This window comes from Dioscorea cayenensis, unplaced genomic scaffold (genome assembly GCF_009730915.1).
Source record: "Dioscorea cayenensis subsp. rotundata cultivar TDr96_F1 unplaced genomic scaffold, TDr96_F1_v2_PseudoChromosome.rev07_lg8_w22 25.fasta BLBR01001885.1, whole genome shotgun sequence".
Taxonomy (NCBI): domain Eukaryota; kingdom Viridiplantae; phylum Streptophyta; class Magnoliopsida; order Dioscoreales; family Dioscoreaceae; genus Dioscorea; species Dioscorea cayenensis.
This window is the reverse complement of record NW_024088276.1, coordinates 48,293-72,108: the sequence shown is the minus strand read 5'-3', so window position 1 is coordinate 72,108 and position 23,816 is coordinate 48,293.

Here is a 23,816-nt window from a genome sequence, read left to right as displayed (position 1 = left end):
AGGCAACCAGAAGATCGCAGTTTACGTGGAACAAGGCAACTTGAAATTTATTTCCCATTGCTAGTACTAACTTATGCACATGTATGGCACTCTATACTCCACGATGCATTCATAATAAATTTACTACTCATAACAAAACTCTACATGTACAAGTATAGATGTTCAACTCATAATCAAGTAATACATAAAATAAACTATCAATAAATGAATAAACAAATCTGAGTAGACAATTCAACAGGAATTTTCTTAATCATGTGAAATATCACATCTTTTTAATGTTCTATAAGTTGAAATGACAACCTCAAATAAAGTAAAATAATCAGGAAAAATCCACCAACTCTCCAGAGTTGTAATTGACAAAAGCACAAGTAAAAACATCTGTTATATAATTAACACCTTTTGTTTAACGCCATAAAAGTCAAAATAACAATCCCAAGTATATGACAAAGAAAAGTCCATCAGCTCTCCAGCTTTAAAACTGTCATAAGGCCGAGTAATACATCGAACAAATGGATCTGCATTTCCACAAACAGGCATGGATGCAAGGCAGTGACAATAGAGCTGATAATGATGCCCAAAATCACACAATCAATAGGACTAAATTAAGTGCATCTCCACACATATGCTCATAAAAATTCTCTCTATATAAACATGCACTTGTGGCATCACATATAGTACACCATAAAAACAGACAGCATAGAGAGGCGACTAAAATTCTAGTTACTACGGTCCAACCAAACTCAAGCATGATGATATGCAAAATATTATGTAGCATTGTTCTAGAAGAAGGCAACAAAATATACTTTTTGTCAAAATTACAACTATCACATTAGTCCAACACAAAAGAGAATATATCAAAGCATGATACCTTAGTAGGGATTTCCTTGCAAATCAAATGCTTTTGCCAATGGAGGACCACGGATTTCTAACTTGTTCTCTGTTTGATTAGAACAAAGGCTCTGGACACGAATCTGAAAGAATGTTCCTTTCATATTTGTTGTAGGGGAAAAAAATAGAAGGTTTTAAATTATAAACCCACTGGGATAATTTATTATATAACTTTAGCGCCATTTGTCGCCATTTGCACATTCAGGATCCTCCCGCTTTGGCTCTATTCCAGCGTTGAACATGAGGAAATCTGCACTAGAAATCAATTTTCTATGAACCATCAATAAAAAAACCGAACTAATCGAGAAACCGAGAGAAATGAGAAGAGACACACCCCCGTTGATGTGCCTATACCCCAGCGTGAGGACAGCGAGAAAGGAGGGTTTAGAGGCTGGAGATGGAGCTTGAGACGAAGATCGTCGGATTGAACCGTTGGGAATGTTTATGGAAGGGTTTAGAAGTGTTTTATGGGGCGTTTGGTTGAATGTAGTTGAAAATGCAGTGGATTTGTATTTACAAATCCTTGTATTTGAAAATTCAGAAGATTCAAATCCAGTATTTTGTTTGATGTATTTATAATGGTGGATCAAAGAATTTTGTGTTTGGTTGGAGGGATTTGTAAATTTAAATTTGGAAAACTGGTTTGATGTAATAATTAATATAAATTATAAAATATATAGTTTATTTTATGTAAATATGAATTCAAATTTCAAATATTATGAGTAATTAATATAATTAATATATACTTAATTTATTATAATAAAATAAAATATATTAATTATTTATTAAAATAATTAATATATTATAATATATCAATTTTATACTATATTTTTAATATTAATTACACTATAATTATATTTTATTTAATATTTTATAAATATAATTATAATGTAGTTAATATTATGAGTAATTAATATCATTAATATATACTTAATTTATCATAATAAAATATCATTTATTAATTATTTATTAACATAAATAATATAATGTGTATTAAATTAATATATATAACCACCAAAAATATCATTTATCAAATTAATTAATTATATAATTTAATTTGTTTATATTCTAACTAAATTCTAGTTTTTTAAAAAATAATTTTAATTGAAAATCCAAATACTGGATTTGGAACTACATCCAATTTGGATGTAGTTCTAAATCCACTAAAATTCAACTAGAGAGAATTTGCAACTCCAGTTGCTTTTTTAAATCCACCTAACCAAACAACTTACTTCAAGGAATTTTGTAATTCCAACTACAAGGAGTTTTAAATACTACCAAACAAAAACCCCCTAAGGGTTTTCTCGGGCTCTAATTTTAGTAACCACTTTGTTTGGCGAGCTACTGGCCCGATGATGACGAAATCGGCGGAGCGGGGGAAGGGAGAGCGGCCATGATGGATGCCTTGGCGGTGGCGGTGCTTGTAGAATGATGAAGAAGTGGCGGTGCTTGTGGAATGATGAAGAAGGGGATGGATGAGGAATAATCGTGTTGTAATCGCTGAAGATGTGTAGATATTGTCAAAACATAGTGCCCTAATCGCCAGTTCATGCAAAAGATCCGCAACGCTTCTGAGATTGAGACCCTTATCACTGGATTGGGATCCGGATCCGAGTTTCACCCGCTGTCCTCCTTCCTCCCCGAACCCTTCGCCCCTACTGATCTACTCCGTGATGACGTCCCACTCCTCCTCGAACCTCACGATAACCATTTCGAGATGATCGAGACGTGCGATGAGATCGGTGGGGCTGCGAGGAAGGTGAAAATCGCGGCGGAGGGGGGGGCCAGAGAGGCGCACGCTCCGTACACCAGATGCGCGGCCGGATTCGACGTGGTGGACATAGAAGGGATGGGTAGCCGGCGGGGCGTATGCGGAGTCAGTAGTGTATAATCCGAGGATGGGACCGACGACGGCGGCGATGGTGGCGTTCGTGATTGCCGACGGTGGCGATTGGGAAGAGATCGAGGAGGCTGCGCTGGCTGGCTGAGAGGAGGATGCCATAGTTTCGCAAGAGGGCATTGCGAAGCTCCTTCTCGCCGCTGTCGCCCAAAGCTCGCCTCCAAGTTTATCACTACCGCACCTCCGATGCCGATGAGCTTTGAGATCCTCGCGATTGTGACTTGGTTGATGGACGGTGGGGATTGTATGATTGGTTTGTTGCTTTATTTATTTATCTCACCTTCCAAATAAGACGGTGGGGATTGTATCACTTTTTATTTATTACAATAATTTTATAGTGTGGTAATTGATAAATGTTAAATCAGTTATTAAAATAACTCTGGATTATTTTTGCACAACTTTGTTTTGAAACTAGCAGTAAGGAACCAAGGCATAGTCTAGTGGTCTCCTATTTTATATGTGTTTAAGAGATTTTGAGTTCGAAATCTCTCAAGCACAATACAAAAAATAAAAATAAAAAAGTGTTTGTTACTAATTTGTCAAAAAAAAAAAAAAATAACAGTAATTAAAACATTATCATGAGTGTAGATATTTGTCATTACTAGTACTATTGTCCGTTAGTTTTCCTAAAAATCCTATATTTATTAAAAAATTACTATTTTTTACTAGATCATCATATCTCTTTGCCTGTATTCCAATTTCTATTAAGTTTAGGTCTTTAATACTTACTGAAAAATCTGGGCTGCAATAAAAGAGGCCATAGTTATTACTCATATTTATCTCAATGGCTGCTATTAAAGCGTTTCTAGCATCAGATTGCCATCCTTTATCTGCTAAAGTGATTAATACTTTACCAGGGATTTCTTTCCTTATTAAACCTTTAATTCCTATTACAATTAACCCTAAGTGAACTAGTCTTTTTCCGGATCTTTTTATCTTTCTAATACTCTCATTACTTACTAGGGGGATATTTACTTCCTCTGTTGACACAAATATCTCTTCTTCTCTATTTATTCTTATCAACTGGGTATTGAAATTTAAGTTTCCTGTTTTAAACAGGACCTTTGGATTTAATAATTCTATCTGATGATTATTATATAATTCTATATCCCTATCTATGTCTACAATTTCTTCTAATGTGGAATTGGTATTTTTATTTTTATTTATGTATTTGTTTAGGAAAGAGGGTTTACTAATACTGCTATTTTCACTAGTTATATTTCTTGAGGTACTTGCTAAAGTGTTTCCTTTCCCTTTGAAGGCTTGTATTTTATTCATTTTCGTCCAAATAATATACTAGTAAGTAATGAGAGTACTAGAAAGATAAAAAGATCCGGAAAAAGACTAGTTCACTTAGGATTAATTGTAATAGGAATTAAAGGTTTAATAAGGAAAGAAATCCCTGGTAAAGTATTAATCACTTTAGCAGATAAAGGATGGCAATTTGATGCTAGAAATGCTTTAATAGCAGCCATTGAGATAGATATGTGTAATAACTATGGCCTCTTTTATTGCAGCCCAAATTTTTCAGTAAGTATTAAAGACCTAAACTTAATAGAAATTGGAATACAGGCAAAGAGATATGATGATCTAGTAAAAAATAGTAATTTTTTAATAAATATAGGATTTTTAGGAAAACTAACAGACAATAGTACTACTAGATATAAATTAGATATTAATGGAATTATAAGTGCTATAAGCAGTAAAGGAGTTAAAATGATAAAACCTATGGCTAGTAATTCTAGTAAATTTGATGGCTTAGAATGGAATTTATTTAAAAACTCACCAAGAAATACCACAATTCCTGAAACTTCTGTAATTTATAAGGACCTAAAAAATAATTATAGTATTCGGTTTAGTAATTATAAACCAATCCATATTGAAGATAACCAATCTGAAGAACAATCTAATGAACAAGATAATGAATAGAATTCCCGATAAAATCATAATAATCCAAAAAGGAATTTCACTAACAGATGAAGAAATATTAAGACTAGAAATAGAGATGGTAGAAAAGGGACATTTAGATGTTTATGATACATTAGAGTATGATAAAAGTCATAACTTAATTGCTCATTACAATAGCATAAATGGCCAAGACAAAGATGTAAAACCACTTCTTAATCTTATGGAATCAGGAGTAGGCAGCCATAATCCCTCCCATAACCCTTCCACCTCATACCCTGCAGGAAGCAGTAGCAATACACCGCTTTATGGAACATCTGTGTCAGCTCCAAGTGGACAACCTAGTAGGATCCCTTATAATACTTATAATCCCGAAAATGATATCTCTGATAGAAATAGACCTAGAGGACGAAGATTGGAGTTAGAAACAATAGATAGAAAATTACTCATAGATGATGGAAGATTATTAAACTTAACAGCTCATGACCCTCAAAAATGGACTACTATTATTGAAATATGGAGCCAAATGGTATGTAGAAAATATGATGAGTTAGATTATACAAAAGCACCAGTAGAAATGTATAGTTATCTAGAAAAATTCTTGGGAGAATCAGCTAGAGCAGTATGGGAAGCCTATAAACAAAATTACCCTCAAGATTTTGCAAGAGACTTAGAACTAGGAGATAATCCGTATAATTTTGTTAATAAAATAAGATTATTACTATTAGGAGATTCACCAAATGCAAATTATGGTAAACAACAGATAGAAGCCATTAAGAAGCTAGAACAAATACAAATAAAAAATTGGGCTTTCATTAAACCATTCATACTAGATTTCATGTATTATAGTTGTATTGCCGGATGTTTCTATGATAAAACAATAGGTGATAAGCTATTCATGAAACTACCCGAACCTTTAGGAACATTAATCCATAAAAAATATAAAGAGATACCAGTTTTACCCCAATTAGATAATATTTCTACTAGAATAAAATTCATCATAGAACAATTAGTAGAAAAATGTACTGAAATCCAAATAACTAAACAATTTAAAGGAAAAGGAGAATATAGTTTTTGTAAACATATATATACACCCCAAAGGTATGACATCAACATTAAACCCAGAACAACATTTAGAAAGACTAATTACAAACCCAAAAAGAAATACCATCTTAGAAAGAGTAGTTCTAGAAAACCTTATTTAAATAAAGATAAACATGTTAGGAAATTTGATAAAACAAGAGATTATAAAAATAAGTTAAGTTGTTTTACATGTGGAAGCACAAACCATTTGGTTAGAGATTGTACCAAAAGAAAAAATTATCATAATAAAGAATCTATATTAATAGATTGTGTGAATGAAGATTTATTACATATAGATGAACATGTAAGCTACACAGAAAGTATATATAGTATAATTAGCTATATTGAGCCTAATGAAACAAAACAAGATACTAGTGATGAAGAAGAAGAGTATGCTTTTGTTGATGGAATATTAGGATTAGAATCAAATAAAAAATATCAAGATTGGCATCTTAGAGATCTAGATCAACTAGATAAAATTGAAAATATGTTAGCCAAATTAAAATGAGAAGACCCCCAACTTATTATAGAGGTAAATACCAGACAATTAGTAAAAAAGACCCACAGAAACTTGAAATAGAGATAAACATGTTAGAATACATGTTAGAAAAATTTAAAAATATAATTAAAAATAATGAACAAATAAAATTAACCAAAAGTCTTATTTTAGATAGATTAACAAATGATATGGATTGCCTTAGAAAACAAAGAAAAAGAAGTAAAGACAAAACTCCTAAAGAAAAAACACTTTCTCCAACTATTGATCCTCTAGAATTCTTAATTTCTGAAGTAGAGTTAGATAACCTTGAAACTAATCTTTATAACTCCTTTATAACTTTAGAAGATTAATAACTCATGCAATCATAATTGGATACCACGAAGTGGGAGCAATGATAAGCCTTGTAACTTTTGTAATAAATACCCTACTTTAAAATTACGCTATAGATGTAATGTTTGTATAAAAGAAAGTTATAGATTTTGTTTAATAGATAACCATCAGTTACCCCCTGAATCCTCTATAGATGAACCTTCTAAAATAAATAGATACGAAACCTTAGAGCTTTGAATTTTATATTTAGAAACATTTGTCGAGTCATTACATAAACTTATACAGTCAATCCAAGAAACACTAAAAAGATTAGAAGATGGAAATTGATAAATTTATATTATTAGATCATCCTTACATAAGTAATGAAGTTAAAAACTTTTATAAAACATTATGGGCTACCCAAGAAATAATGTGGGCCAATCAAGATACTCTTCTAAATAAAATCAAGGAAAAGCAAGAGGCTAAAATAATATTTTACCAAGAACAACTAGATAAAATAGAAGAAAACCTAGGGGAAATATCTGAAGATAATTTATCCGAAGATAATTTAGCAATAAAACCAAGCATAAATAATTCACCTTTATATAGTATAAAAATCCCATGTAGGATTCAAATAGATGAATGGACTCTAGATGTATTAGGATTAATAGATACTGGATGTTCAAATACAGTCTTAGATGAAAATTTAGTTCTTCCACAATACAAGAAGATTCTTCCTATAGAAAAATAATATAAAGCAGAATAGATGGATGGCCAGCTGTTTACATATACACAACAATTAGCACCCTGTAAAATTAGTTTCTACCAAGGTAAGCACCTAACAAACTATTTACATTTTAATGGAAACATAAGCTTAAGAGATTTTAGTTCTAGGAGGACTCGATTTATTATAGGCCTTAATATAATAATTAACTTTTTTCATGGATGCACAATAAATTCCTCGGGAATCAGTTTTATAGGAGTACCATTATTACCATATGCCTTAGAATATTTTGATAAAAATTCTATAAAACTGCCTTGTTGTAACAGCTGTAGAAATCCAACCTCTTGTCAAAATCAAGAAAAAACCCATGAAAACCTCTTAGAATTCAGTAAATGTAGCCTATTTGATGAATTGACACTTGAACCACCCCTAGATCAATTAGTAAACCCAGACTTTTTATATAACCTAATTTCTTCAGAACATACTGATATTGATGATATCATAAGTAAATTAGAAAAGGAAAAAATAATAGGAGATAACCCTTGGAAACACTGGAATAAAAATAAATTTTTTTGCAAATTAGAATTAAAAGACCCAGACTTTAGAATCCAGAATAAAAAAATAGAATCTACAAACGAAAATATACAAGAATACAAAATGCATATAGATGACTTATTAAAGCTAGGAGTAATTAGAAGAAGTACTAGTAGACACAGAAGCCCAGCCTTTATTGTCAATAAACATAGTGAGCAAATTAGAGGGAAAAGCAGAATGGTAATAGACTACAGAAGATTAAATGATAATACTATAGAAGATGCTTACGATATCCCAAATAAGACTGAACTAATTAACTCCATCCAGATAAGTACGATATTTAGTAAATTTGATTATAAGTCAGGATTTTGGCAAGTTAAAATGGACCCTTCTAGTATAGAATGGACAGCTTTTACTTGTCCTTTAGGATATTTTGAATGGTTAGTAATGCCATTCGGATTAAAAAATGCACCAAGTATATTTCAAAGAAAAATGGATGATATATTCGGAAAATACAAAAATTTTGTATGTATTTATATAGATGACATTTTAGTACATAGTAAGACAACACAGGAACATATAGGCCACCTACAACTGGTTCTTAGTGAATTCCTCAAAAATGGAATCATCATAAGTGGTAAAAAAACTCAGTTTTTTAGAAATAACATTGAGTTCTTAGGAGTAGAAATAGGAAATGGAAAAATTAAGTTACAACCACATATAGCAAAAAAGATATTAAATACACCACCTATTAGAAACGTAAAAGCACTTCAACAGTTTCTAGGATTAGTAAATTATACTAGACCCTTTATTAAAAAACTTAGGTAAACTAATAGGACCTCTATATAGCAAAAGTTCCTTAACAGGAGTAAAAGTATTTAATATAGAAGATGAGAAACAGATTGATAAGATTAAAGACTTGGTAAAAACACTACCTGATCTTAGATTACCATTAGATTCAGACTATATGATAGTAGAATCAGATGGCTGTGAATTAGGATGGGGCGCTGTACTAAGAACAAGACCCCATAAATATAGTCCAAAAAATGAAGAATTAATCTGTAGATATAGTAGCGGTAAATATAAAGTAAAAGGACCAACTCATAGCATAGATCAAGAAGTATTGGCAGTTTGTTACGCATTAGACAACTTTAGGTTATTTCTTATAAATAAAAAATAAATTTTAGTTCGAACAGATTGTGAAGCCATAGTAAAGTTTTTTGAAAATAAAAATAGTAAAAGAATTAGTCAGTGGAGATGGCTCGCCTTTAAAGATAGGATTTTAAATGGAAATTATAAAATTATTTTCGAACATATAAAAGGAAAAAACAATGATATTGCAGATAGATTATCCAGATTAATGTTTCTCGAGTAAGTATTGGAAAAACCACACTAAAAATATCCCTCTGTAAGTACAAGCCCTTTACTTGACCATACGCTTAGTAATAGGTGGGGATTATAAAGCTATTAAGTTCCTCCGTACCTATACTAATGTGGAAGTAAAGCAATCTTACCAAACCTTGGCTAGTTCATACGCTTAGCTGTAACGGGGATTATCAAAAACAATAAGTTCCTCTGAGTTACATGCTAATGTGATAGCCAAGCTAACTTTCCTAGTACATAGTTAAATAAATCCTATTTACTAATAAGTCTACTCTCTTATTTGCAGAATGGAAGCAGCATCCGCAATAAACAAAAGCAAAACCTTCCCCACTTCTAAACAACAATTTCCTACAAACCCTTACACAGGCCTCCCAAATTATCCCACGGGATCTCCTTTCTCTTTCCATTTACCCCCTCACTTAATGCTTGATCCCCAGGAACGGAATTTCATTGACAATATTTGGGCTAACAATCGTAACCCAAATTTTCCAAAGATCCTTACTTCTTTTAGCGATTACCTCCATCAAAAAACCTAAAAACACAGCTAAATGAACCTTCTCTTATACCAAAATCTTTGGATGCTTTCCTGGAACTTCAACAGACAAATCAAATTCTCTCAGGAGAAATATTAGATCTCAAGCAACAACTCCAACAGGTAAGAACTAAATTAGAACAAGAGAAAAAGGAGAAAGAATTGCTGAAAAAAGAATGGTTAACAGAGATGGAAGAAAAAGAAAAAAACATTTGAAAAATTTCCCCAGAGACTGAGCCCTCTAAAGCAACAAATACTGGAGATAGTCTATCATGATAAACATAAGCAACTATTACAGACAGTTGAGACCCTAGAAGAAATTGCTTTGTCTCCTACTACGAAGATTAAAGGCCTCAGTTTTTGCATGACAAAGTTTAGGGGCCAAGATCATCCTGATATTCAAACATGCATATGCAAAGATGGTTTCTCCATTATACAAGCCTCTATCAACCTTCTTGAATGGGAAATGTTTCCTGAGGAACTTTCTGTTAATCTTTTATTTGAACTAGGCCTATTAAAAAAATGATTATCACAGAGGCAAAACAAATGAGGCCCCTATCGCAGTTCCCTCCAAAGCTGAAAACTATTGTTGCCTCACTGATGGAATGTTATCCTAAGTAATTTGTTGTGTTAAATTTCATGAGTATCCCTCCTTCTTTCAAAGGATATCCTGCTTATACACAACACTATGTTCAAATCAACATAGTCCATCATGGGAAACCTAAAGTTTATCGATGGGACTCTCAGTCTTTCTCCCAAAATCATATCGACATTCAGACAAAGGAAAGACTTCGATGATGGAGAGCTTATGCACTAGGAGTGGCTCCTAAGGCATTCATGACAAATTATCTTATTGGCGAACAAATCAATCTAAAGATATTCACATCAGCAAATTCAAAAAGTTATCGTTCTCCATTGCAAGGAACTCTTGTTACAGATCCAGAGTTAACTGATCATTTTAAGAGATGCAATGCTAGCTGGTTTGAAACTTCTATTGGAGATAACAAAATTTTTATCAGTGAACTTGATGAAGACTTTTTGGATTACGCCATGGGAGCATATGACTCTGCAGACTTAGAAGCCTTAGACGAAATTGGAGAAGCAAACCTAGACAATGCTATGGAAGGATAAACATGATGCTACTTTATTCCTTCTTATCAAGTTTGTACTATGTAAAAATTAAATAATGTTTGCTTATCTTGCAATGAAAGAAAAAGCACAGTTTAAAATAGGCTATGATGCCTATTACTTGTACTTTTTTACTTTCCAATATTACCCCTCTTTGTGATAGAAATTAAAAGGTATTCTAGTCTTTGTAATATCTCTGCTTGTCTATATAAGCAGACTCTTGTATGGAAGACAGGTGTGCTAAGTTTTGAATGAAAGATTGAGTTTTTGAAAGAAATCCTATTTGCAAATTTCTCAAAGTTAGTCTCTTTTCTCTAGTAGAAGTTAGCAAGTAGTTTATAGTAGTTCTTATAATTCTTTAATTTCTTGATATATGGTAGCTTAAGTCTCTTTCCCGAAAGGGAAAGGGAGGTTCTGTTAAAATAATCCTTGATGGGTCTTTAGAAAGAATGGGTTTCCTCTAACCATCCCGAGTGATATGGTGAAGATAACCACTCCATCGCAGTGAAGAGCAGACATGTTTTATCCTGTTATGCTTAAGGTATGTAATCTTTTATTATATGTCTCCCTTGGCTAAAGGACCGGTGAATAAGTACCCGTTGAAGGCAAGGAAGCCATGTGAAGGGGAAAAAGTAAGCGTAGGTATGATGCTAAGGAGATGTTATAATAACTGGTTTAAATATTAGAAAAACAGGAAAAAGCTGGTGCATGGTAACATGAGGTGTTGTTATCTGAGGAAAGGAAGAATTAATGGAAAGAAAAGGAAAGACAAGGATTGTTTTAATAGAAATTCTCCTGAGTACTGAGTAAGGAATTTTAAATTTATGAATTCTCTATTAGATCTTGCCATAGATCTTGCTAAAATAGTTTTAATTCTAGTTATAGCTAGTAAAGTAGTTGTTCTTTTGGTTTCTTTAAATTACTGTTTCTACTATAAATAATCTAGTAAGTAATATAGCTATTATTATACGTTCCTTTGGGTTTCGCTATGGCAATAATCCATGGAACTAGTAAATATGATAATAGATTTAAATTCTGCAAAAATTTAAATTTGATTCCTATATATATAACATAGTAGGATATTTAATTATACGTTCCCTTAGGTTTCGCTACGGCTATAATCCATGGAACTAGTAAGAGTACTCATAGTATTAGTTTCTATACTCTTCCTTTTTAGAACTTATATTTTAGCAAGGTTATTATTAATTTAATTATACGTTCCCTTGGGTTTCGCTACGGCTATAATCCATGGAACTAGTAAGAGTACTCATAGTATTAATTTCTATACCCTTCCTTTTTAGAAACTTATATTTTAGCAAGGTTATTATTAACAATAGTCTCTGTATATTTCATCTTAAAAAATTTTGTTTAATGGCTTTAGTAGAACTCTATAATTATATTAGAAATATTTATCTTTACAAATATTCCCAATACATTCTAGAAATAGACTCACATAATAGTTTAAATTTATACCACCAATTAGAATTATTATATCTCATTCTAAGAGAAATTAGAGATAAATATGAAAGATTATGGCCCATACACAACTACGGAACCTTTAGGTTATAGTTTAGATTGGTCCTAGGCTCCCCTCTTGTTGCATTTCATAGGCTTCAATAACGGTAGAATTAAAGAATTTGTATTATTTAAATAATAGAATGAGAACATAGCTTTCATTGCATCAGTGTTCACTAAGGTTGTCAGACCCGAACTGGCCCGGCCGGTTCAACCGGAAAAACCGGAAACCGGCCATGTGGCAGGCCCGGGTTCACTCCATTGAACCGAGTATGAAAAAACCCGGTGTTAACCCGGTGACCCGGCCGGGTCAATCGGGTGACAATGTTTAAATTTTTTTTAAAATATTTAATAATTTATTATTATTATTATTTCATTAAAAATCACAAAATCGTGTATATTTATTAATATTAATTTATACTTTATAATCAATAAATAGAATTACAATATATATATATATATATATCATAAACATACCAACAAAAATTAACATTTAAAAATAAAATCTATTAATATGTTATCTACGTACTTTCTAAAATTTAAATTTATTAAGAAAATAAAACAATAAATGAGTGTAATTTTATTATAAAATATAAAAATAAAGTATTCTAATTAAATAAAAAATATAAGAAAATTTAAAATAAAAACTCAATTGAGATATAAGAATTTAGTATATTAAATTTTCTTATTTATTTTTAACAAAATCAACCAATACACAAACAAATAAATAAATAAAACCGAGAGAAGTTCGATAATTATATATTAATATATTAAATGTGTAAATATTTAAAAAATATAAAAATAAATGACATAATTAGAAAACACTACTGTATATAAGGTCATTTATCAATTTAAATATCAAATTTGACTAATTTTTTAATATTATAATTATAGTTTTAATATTATATTTGCTAATTATTAATTATTATAATATTTTTTTTATATTTTATTATTGACCACGATTCAACCCTGGTTCGATCGAGTCGAACCCATTGACCCCTGACCCCTGGGCTTAGCCGGGTCATTGCCCGGACCGGGTCTGACAACCTTGGTGTTCACAACTGTAATAATGAATTATGTGACTTTTGTACATTTTATAATATAATTTATTGTTAACTTTTTCAAACATAATAATTAGTAGCTGAAAATAAATTATTTTTCTAATAACTTTTTAAATAATTTATTGTGGCAAAGACTTTTCTACTAATAATTCTTATTTAAATCAACTATAAAAAATAGTGAAGATTATTTTTCACATTTAAATATAATTTTTAAAATTTAATTTATATATAGCGGCTAATACATGATTGGCTGATATAAAAACTATTGTTGAAAAATATATAAATAAACTTGTGTCTATATTAGTTAAATAAAAAATTTGCAGCTAAAAACACATTTATAATATGTTTATTAATCAATAGTAATAAATTTGAAAATCCATGAGGTGAAATAAAATCTAAAAAACAAAATAAATAAATAAATAAAATTTTAAAAGTTTTCAAAGTTTGTTAAAAGTTTCTAAAATAAAAAATTATGTATAAAATTCGGGATAATATATTTTTCCACTAATAATTTTTATTTAAATAAATAATAAAAAATAGTGGAGATCATTTTCTCCCTTAAATATAATTTTTAAAATTTAATATATATATATATATATATATATATATATATATATATATATATATATATATATATATATATATATAGATATATATATATATAGCAGCTAATACATGAATTTGTCGCTATAAAAAAATATTATTAACAAATAATAATAAATAAACTTGTGACTACACTAGGTAATTAAAAAATTTACCACTAAGATACATCTATATCGGCTAATATAAAAATCAACCACTACAAATATAATGAGGTATTAATTAATAATGACAAAATTTGAAAAATCCGTTGCTATAGAGATTTACAGCGACAAATTTATAAATCGACCACTAAATTTAGTCGTTATACCCCAACTTTTTTGTAGTGACTCTCCACCTTGCTCCAAGTTGTCAAAAGTCTTATAGAATCACAACGATATCATAAGACTAATCCATTACCTGGTGGCCAAGATAATGCTCAGGATGATTCGTTTGAAAAAACTGATCCACACTCTGATATTGAATGCCCAGAATCATGCACTACGTTTCTGACTATAACCTAGAAATTACATAGTAATAAAAACAAGGCCTTCAACAACATATAAATCAAACATTAATCTAATATGTTGATTAATTCTTATTAATATAAACTAAGACACTCCTTATAAGATCAGCCAAGCCCTAATCATGCTCACAACCATAAGTTATATCATTTCCTTCATGCAATTAATTTATTCAATCATGAATATTTATCTACAATAGCAAGACTAGGAGCAAATTTTTTGAGTCTAAGATTTTTCATTAGCATAAACAATAAACAATTAACAATTAACAATTAATAATTAATAATAATAATAAATAATAAATAATAAATAATAATAATAATAAATAATAGCAATATAACAATATAACAAAAACAACAACAATAATAACAATGAGGGAAAATTATTTAAAAATCCCTATGAAGTTTCATTTTTCCTCTGAAGTCCCTCTGACATTTGCACTTCCCTATATAGTCCCTTCTTTTACACATATTCCCTTTTAGTCCCTGTCGTGACACCCGTTAATGGTTTTCTCTCAAATGGCAGAATTACCGTCTCTTTTCCCTCCCGCCCAATCACATTAGACTTTTGGTAGGTAAAGGCAGACAATCTTCATACTCTTCTAGTGTACTTCATCTTCATCTTCATTCTCTGTCTCTTGTTCTTTTCTCCTTGTTGTTGTTCTTCTTCTTTGCCTCCTTCTTTTTGTCGTTCAAGTATGCAACATCTTCATTCAGTTTCACTTACTTCTTCCTTGGGGATGTTTTTTTTTTCAACCTATGGTTTCTTCAATATTTATGCATGTGTTAGTCATCATGGAGATATTTTGTGCTGTGGCTCGTTTCAAAGGCGAAGGACGACTACTACAATTCATGGTCCTCACCGCATGGGAGGTTGTTGTGACCGAGATATGTGAGCGATGGTCATTGGATGCTTCTCGATTCATTGTGAAGTTTGTGACACCTGACTCATACGGCATGGTTTGCCCAATTGAGTCAGATGTGGATTTACAACGCATGTGTTACATACACCACACTTACAAGAAGAGTATGGTGAACATCGTTGAAGAAGTCAGTGGGGTAAGCAAAAGCAACCATTAATAGCTCCTTATCACCATTGTAATTCAACAACATACACTTATTATGTCGTGTGTTGTCCTGTATATTATCTCTACTTTTTCATGTAGTTGTATATGTTTGTGTGTATTACAATATTTTTCATGTGTGTTATATGCATATCATGTATATTATACGCGTGTTCTGTGTATTATATTGATTATTCGTGTATTACTTTGCATTTTCTGTGTATTGTTCGTGACTTGTTCCCTACCTTATGTGTTAGCATCCGTAGGGAGTCAGTCTTAGAAAGCCTGAATGCGGACATGGAGACATTTCTATACCAACATCCCTCGTGTAGGTACACTCAGTATTACTTCATGTTCACAAACATCAGATGGACCGACATTGCAAGTAGGACAACGATTTGAGAGTGTTTATAAGTTCAAAGATGTCTTGCGCACCCACGCCATACGCCACAATTTCGATTTCACATTCATAAGAAACGACAGACTTCGCTTGACTATGAGATGTGCTTCTCCGAATTGCTAGTGGCGTGTCCACGCATCTAAAGAGAGGAACGATAAAAGGTTTCGAGTGAAGACAATGTAAGCGATGCACACTTGCGATGGGGGCATCGGTACGATAGTCCCACCCAAAAAGCCAGCAAGAAATGGGTCGGCGACCATATCATGCAGAGATTGAAAAAATGGGCATTGTATCGAGCCATTGATATACAGAAAGACATCTTTCAAGAACATGGCATGCAATTACCATACAAGCATGCGTGGATGGGTACGGAGGTCGCCCGGTCTTCTATTCACGATACTGAGGTGAGTAGCTACGATTTGTTGTTGTGGTACACCAATAAGGTGGCGAAGATAAATCTTAGAAGCATTATCATAGTTAAGAAGGATGAGGAGCAATTCAAAAGCGCTTTCTTCTCTTTTTGTGCTTCTTTGGTTGGTTTTAAAAAGGCATGCAGACTATTGCTATTTGTTGATGAAACTCATTTGCTCGGCAAGTATGGTGGATTCTATTTAGGGGCAACCGGCAAAGATGAGAACGAGGGTATCTTCCATGTGGCATTTGCTATTGTCGACAATGAAACTAATGCAAAATTATTACGGCAAAGACGAGGGTTTCGTATCGGTTCGATCGAAGGGCCTTGTAAACTTGATCGCGAGAGTGTTCCCGTCATCGCCACATGGTTATTGCCTACGACATTTGGAGGAGAACTTCATGAAAGCAAACGCTAAACTTGGAAAAATATTGCAAGAACAATGTTGGACTATACTTGTCAAAATTACGTATGCTTTCACAGCCAAAGATTTTGATGATGTCATTACCGAACTTGCTATGACATCGCTGAAGGCACATGATCGGTTACTGTACAAGTCGGACGTTGATCACTGGGCTAATTATTTATTTAAGGGTATGCATTGGTGTGAGATGTACTCAACGATGGCGTAGTCATTCAATGCCTGGATTAAAGAGGCACGGCATTTACCGGTGACAAGCATGGTTGACTTAATAAGACGAGTTTCCGTGTGTAATACTCCTTACTTCCCATGTATTATTCTCTGTTTTTGTGTAAAATCATGTCATTTATGTGTATTACTTTTTATTTCCCGTGTAAGGTCTTTTTTTCCCTATGTACTATTCATTGTTTTTGTGTAAAATCTTGTAAGTGTTGTATATTATATGTATTTTCCATTTAATATTGGGACATTTTCTGTGTAATCCTTTCTGCACACATGAATTGTACTAAGTAAAAGTGTATGTTCACAGGTTCAAACTTATGAATATGATGGCTGATAGATGCGCACAATCAAACAGGTGGGGATACACATCTTTCTTCGAAGATACACAAAAAGGTTGAAATTGATTATTGAAAACTAGCAGGTTCTTAAGGGTGGGCCATTCAATGTCTGACATTTATGAAATAATTAACAATCACAACAATGCTGTCAGTCGACTAAACTGGAAGTGTTCTTACAGAAAATTGGAAATTCATGGCCTCCCGTGCAAGCATGCATGTGCGAAGATCATGCAAATAGACACAAACGTGTACAGTTACGTGGCTGATTACTTCAAAGTGGAATGGTACCACCGTGCATATGCTAAACCTATATACCCAATCCCTGACACCGACAAACCAAGTGACGAGCTCCGAGAACTGCTAATCGGCCCACCCAATCACCAAAAAAACGACCCGCCCGTTCAAAAAGGAAAAGAATCGAGTCAGAAGGATTCGAAGTCCATGAATTACATTATAGTCGGTGCCACGAACCTGGCCATAACCATCGATCATGTAACGCAATCATAGCGGGCTGAACTATTGAACTAGTGTTTTGTGTAATTTGTACATTCATAAGGTTTTTTGGGATGTTTAATATGATATATTTTTTTGTTTAAATATGATATTCTAAAGAATGGTGCTACATTCAGAGTGTTTTTGTCCATAATGCTTATTTCTAAGGAATGCTACGATTGAAGGTAAAAAATAAGAATTGTTATTATATATATTGTGTATTATACATACATATGGCTATAATATATTAGGTTTATATGTGTTGTTAGTCATTTTTATGCATTATAGGTATTTCTATGTATACGCTTTTGTTTTCGCTTTTCTTGTGACTTCACATTCGCATTTTCAAAATCCTACAAACGTTTGAAAAGTACTTGTGGGGCATGCAACAATCAAGTAAATCTAAAGAACTTGAAGTTTGACAGGACACAAGTATCATTGGGCTACAACAACATCAGGGGATACTCCTCGGTGCATTGTATGGTGTCGACGGTAGCAACGATAAGCTTTCATGCATCTTCAATGGTTTCCTTCAGTTGTTTGATCTTGGTGGCGCTAGTCTCCTCCATCCCTACAGATTTGTTATCCACCTGGACGTGCGCTTCTGCAGCATCAATCCATTTTTGATCTCTTGGACAGTGTCACCGTTACTCCACCCTCCCCAGCTGGGTCACCACCCCCTTGGTCATTCACTACGGAAGTGTCCTGGGCTCATGGTTCAAGAGTGACGTCCTTCACTGCATTATCCATTACAATGACCTTTTTCTGAATGTCGTACACCAGTATTCGCGCAACATATTGAAGCCGTAGGAATGGGACTTCTAGTAGCAGGACGTTGAGCGCTTCGGTATGTAGGATTTGCTCCATGAAACGCATAAGAAAGATGGGCTAGTCTATATTGGCAGGTGCTTGTTGCGGGCAGGAACCGACATGTATCACCGGTAGATGCTTGAACTGGTTCACGTTTGTGTTAACCTCAATGACAAACTCGAAGAGATCCCACTGCAACACGAGAAAGACAGACATTGTTAGCATTAATTTACCATTATTGTATATTAAGCAGTCGAATTATTGTCTGCGAGGAATTGTTGTATGGATTTAGCTTACCATTTTGATAGCATCGATCAACATCATATATCGGCGATTGAAGGGAAGAGTAATGCATATATGTCTACTCTGCAATGTCAAGGACCACCAGATGATAATGGCCATGAAAGACTATGGGCATAAGAATCAACTTTGCATTCTTATAACCAAAGATAACATCCTCCATCATGCACAATGCCTGATCAGTGGTATATTCTAACTTCCGCATTATAAGGGCCAACGACAAAGTGACAATGGCACGCCTCCTATGCGCATTGGGATTTGTCAGCAACTCCTCACGCAGCATTAGGACCAGGATGGTGACCACATCATCGGGCACATGTTCCTTCCCTTCAAGCAGGATGAAGAGATTAAAACAGGTTATGAACCCATACTCATCCCTCCATACGATAGAATCTGCAACATAGATAGAAAGACTAAGGTCAAACTTGATCTACATATATTACACAGGAAATAAAAACTATTACACATAATGTATTGATATTACACAAAAAAGTATATAGTTTACACATGAAGAAATTTTGTTACACAGAAATATATGTCTTACATGGAAACAACATATCTAAATTATGCACATAAGAAGGAGGAAGTTACCTATCGACGCGCGTGTTTATATAGAGACCAAGCGCTGACTGTTCAAGTTGTTTCAGCCTTGCGAAACCGAGGTATACCTTCTTCCTCGGCATGAAATCAGTCTTAATTGGGATTTGTAACTCAGTGTACGGTCGTAATTCTGACTTATGCTCATACGATAAGATTGCAAGTTGTTCTTTGTCATCCTTTCTAACACTTTTCCCACCTGAAAGTGTTTGAAGGAGATTGTCAATCGCCTGCATGGCCGCTAGGGAATATGTCGTCTGACTCCTTGGACGACTGTGCCAATGGGGGGTAAGCTTTTGTGCAGGGGTTATCGATGACCGCCCTCTCCTTATGGTCATTTTTTTTTGCTACACTTGGAGTATGTCGTCTGACTCCTCAGACAACTGTGCCCGAGGTGGGGTACGCTTCTTGGGGGGTGCCCTCGATGATCGGCCTCTCCTTAGGGGCACTTTCCTTAGCGGGGGCTTCGCTGGTGGTGCACTTTTCAATGGGGCCCTCTTTACTGGGCCCTTCTTCAGTGGAGCCCTCTCCTGGGGACGCCGAGCGGGACAACCTTCAGATGCCTCCTGGGCTACAGCTTTTCCTTCTCTAGCAGCAGTTGACGGGTCCCCTTCAATCACTTCTTCACCTTCTAAAGTGGCCACCGGCTCCTACCCCTAGACTTCTGCTAGACCTTCTGTTAGTACCGCAGGATCCGAGTACCCGGCCTCAATCACTGCTACAAGGTTTGACTTGTCGGTAGACTTGTCGGCATTATGCTGGCCAACAGTCTTTCGTGCCACCCTTTTGAAAGGCATACCCAACCGAGGACGGGTAAAAGAAGGAGGCGAACGGAGGATGTTTTCATGCCATTGACATCTACATCTTCAACTATCGTTGTCCGCTCATTGATCCCATCTCGCCGAGCATCTTTGGCGTCGCGCTCGTCCATACATCATCATCATTGCTTAGAGCACATTGAACTCGATGAGTAGGCGGTGAAGTAAATTACGAACATCATCATCACCGCTTGGAGCATCAGCAGCTCTATCATACCTGTCGGTCACCTACTGCTGGCGAGAGCTTTTTGGGAGATTGAGTTCGAGAAATGGTCCCCACCCCGTTTTTGGACAGCTCGTTGCATTCTCTTCTTTGGATCCTCTTCTCTTATTCCACTGTTGGGCCTGCTTTTTTCTTTGTTACTTTCTTTTTGAGTCACCCAATTAGGATGACCTCACATATAATTTTTCTTCGCCTTTCCTGTTCCATGGCCAACAAGTGCAATTTCCTCATCATTGGCTGAGACAAGACTAGAGAATTGCAAAGGATGTAGGAGATAAGATGTTAGCCTAACAATATAGTACATTAGACATTAATATTACACAGTAACGACATGATATTACACATAAAGCTAGTATATAACACCCTACTAGAGTATATTATATAGAATAGGAAATATCTTACACACGAAGTCAGTATATTATACAGCAAACAAGAATATTACACAGTAATAACAACAACAAATTAGATAGACAGCTTGAACATTACACAAGATTAAAAGAAAAACACACCTCTTTCCCTTTAAGGGATTTTAAAAGTGGATGGATTGATGACGCCTTGATGAATGTGCTCTACCCATAACACAGTATACTAGGTATCCGACCAACGCATTGCTTCTTCACGCTTCTAGTCACCTCGTAGAACTAGATAATGAGGATGATTCAACACCCTTTCAAGTATTTGGCGCTATAGTACTTCCCTTGACAGCGCAGTTGCACCCGTGTGACTATTTTGGAAAGATCGGCCATCAACCACCTATGGATGGCATACGCCCAGGTGTAGTTACTGATAGTGGTTGTTGGTATACATGGCCACAAAGGTGGGCGCATTAAGGGAGGTGTTCGGGAAGAAGATGGTGGTCATAAAGAACCCGACGAGGAGCTTCACAAAAGTATCCTCCATTTCGGACTTCCCTCGAACAAATCTGATTAGGTTATCCTTGATGGCATCACGATGTCGGGTGTGCATTTTGTTCAGGTAGGCAAGCTCAAATTTAGATGAGACCCCTCCTTTTCATGCTTGAACTTATAATGATGGCGACGTCCTCGTGCCTGAACGGTAGCATGCTATCACAAATCTTGAACCGTTCGATTCGTCCATCATATATACGGAGCAACACATCCACCACCCATCCCCCTTTCTTGGACCATGGCCACCAAGTCCAACAAGTGTGCAAAAGAGGTCCGGAAGAGGATCTGCCAATGCATATTGTTCATCACTTTTTTCAATCCTTCTATCGTCTCCACGACAGGGGCCAAGTAAAACCTAGCATTAACCAGAGTGGTAGCTATTTCTGTATTCAATTGAAATTACACAAAATGATCAGATTTTACACAGCAGAAGGATATTTTGCACAGGAGTAAATGTATATTACACAGAAAAATTCAAAACCCCATGATAATACACAGGAAAGCCTAAAACCCACACTGTCGAAAGTTAGATTCTACACAAAAAATCCAAAAAAATACACACAAAAAGCACACAATACCAATTTGCAGAAAGTCGTCCAACTTTTCCTTACCTTTCTGCTTGTGTTTTGGTTTGCAGGAAGGCTCAGGAGTTTGTGGGAACCCGAGAGTGCGAAGAGAAGAACCAGATCATTACCAAATGAACAAGGAGAAGACAGTCGTAGGCTCAAGAAGAAGAACAAGAACAAGAAAAAGACAGTCGTAGGCTCAAGTATAAGACCAAGAGTCGCTAGTCAGTCACGGGCGGTGGGTTCCCAACCGTTGGGCGTGTTCCAACGCCAGTTGAGTGTATTTTTGCCATTTTCCCATCTTTTGATTTTGGAACTTGAACAAGGGACAAAGATGACATTTCCATGCCCTGTAAACAGCACATTAACGCCCATCAGTGCCATCAGGATTTGATTGGAATTACTTTGAAAAGGAGAGACCTCTGCAGAATAAGTAAACTTTAAGGGATTTTTAAGAATTCTGCAAATTATGGAGGGTTTTATAAGTAATTACCTGTAATAATAATAATAATAATAATAATAATAATAATAATAACTGGTAATTGCCAAAAACACTCCCCAAGTTTGCAATATGCACAAATTGTCCCCCTAAATTTGAATATCCCTAAAAGCTCCTCCCTTTTGAATACAATGATTTTGAACCCCCCCTCTCCCCCAAGCATGTAACGGTGATTGACTGAGTTAGTTTTGAATTTTTTTGATGAAATTGTCCCTTGCATGGGAAGTTGTGACAAATGCAACATTGTGTGACCATAACGCCCTTGCCTGCAATGTTTTTTCCGCTTAGAGCGAAAGTGGTGTGACCATTACTGGACCATTACTGCCATCATTTTTTTCTCTCTTCGCCTCTTCGTCTTTTTCCTTTCCAAGGTTGTCATTTCTAGAGACCTTCTAGAGCACCGTAATTTCGTTCCACCATTATCTCGAAGGAGAACTCCAGTTCAACTCTTCGGCAATTCATTAGTTTGTGCTTTAATTTATTGAGTCAAGGTGGACTCCGTTGAAGAAGTTCTGTATTTTTATTTTGTTTTTACATATGTGTGTTTTTTGACAGTTTGATTTGTGAAGTAGTCTGTTATAAAGAGAGATTTTTCGGTTTTATGGTGTGATTATTGGATGATATTGTAGTTTGTAGGGAGATTTTTCAGCAAGGGTTTAGTTTTTATTTTCCTCTGTGTACATGATCGAAGGCGATAATGTTGTGCTGAAGGAGACTTTTTTTATTGTTATGCAATCTCACATGTGTGTGTTCTTCATGGTGTTGTGTGATGTTTATAATGTATGTTTCTCGTTTAATTTGATATGGTTGCATTATGAAGTGTTTAATAGTATTTGTTTAATAAATAAAGTTTATGTTTAATAATATGGCTTCCCCTTTAAGATTACTGAATACTGCTTAATGTACTGTTCTTGTATGCTTGTGCTTAACGAGATTTTTCAATTGTAATGCAATCTCACATGTGTGTGTTCTTCATGGTGTTGTATAATGTTTATAATGTATGTTTCTTGTTTAATTTGATATAGTTACATTATGTAGTGTTTAATAGTATTTGTTTAATAAATGAGGTTTCCTTTTTATAATATAGCTTCTCCTTCAAGATTACCGAATATTGCTCAATGCATTGCTATTGTAATCTTATGGTTAAGGAGATTTTTAGATTGGTATGCAATCTCACATGTGT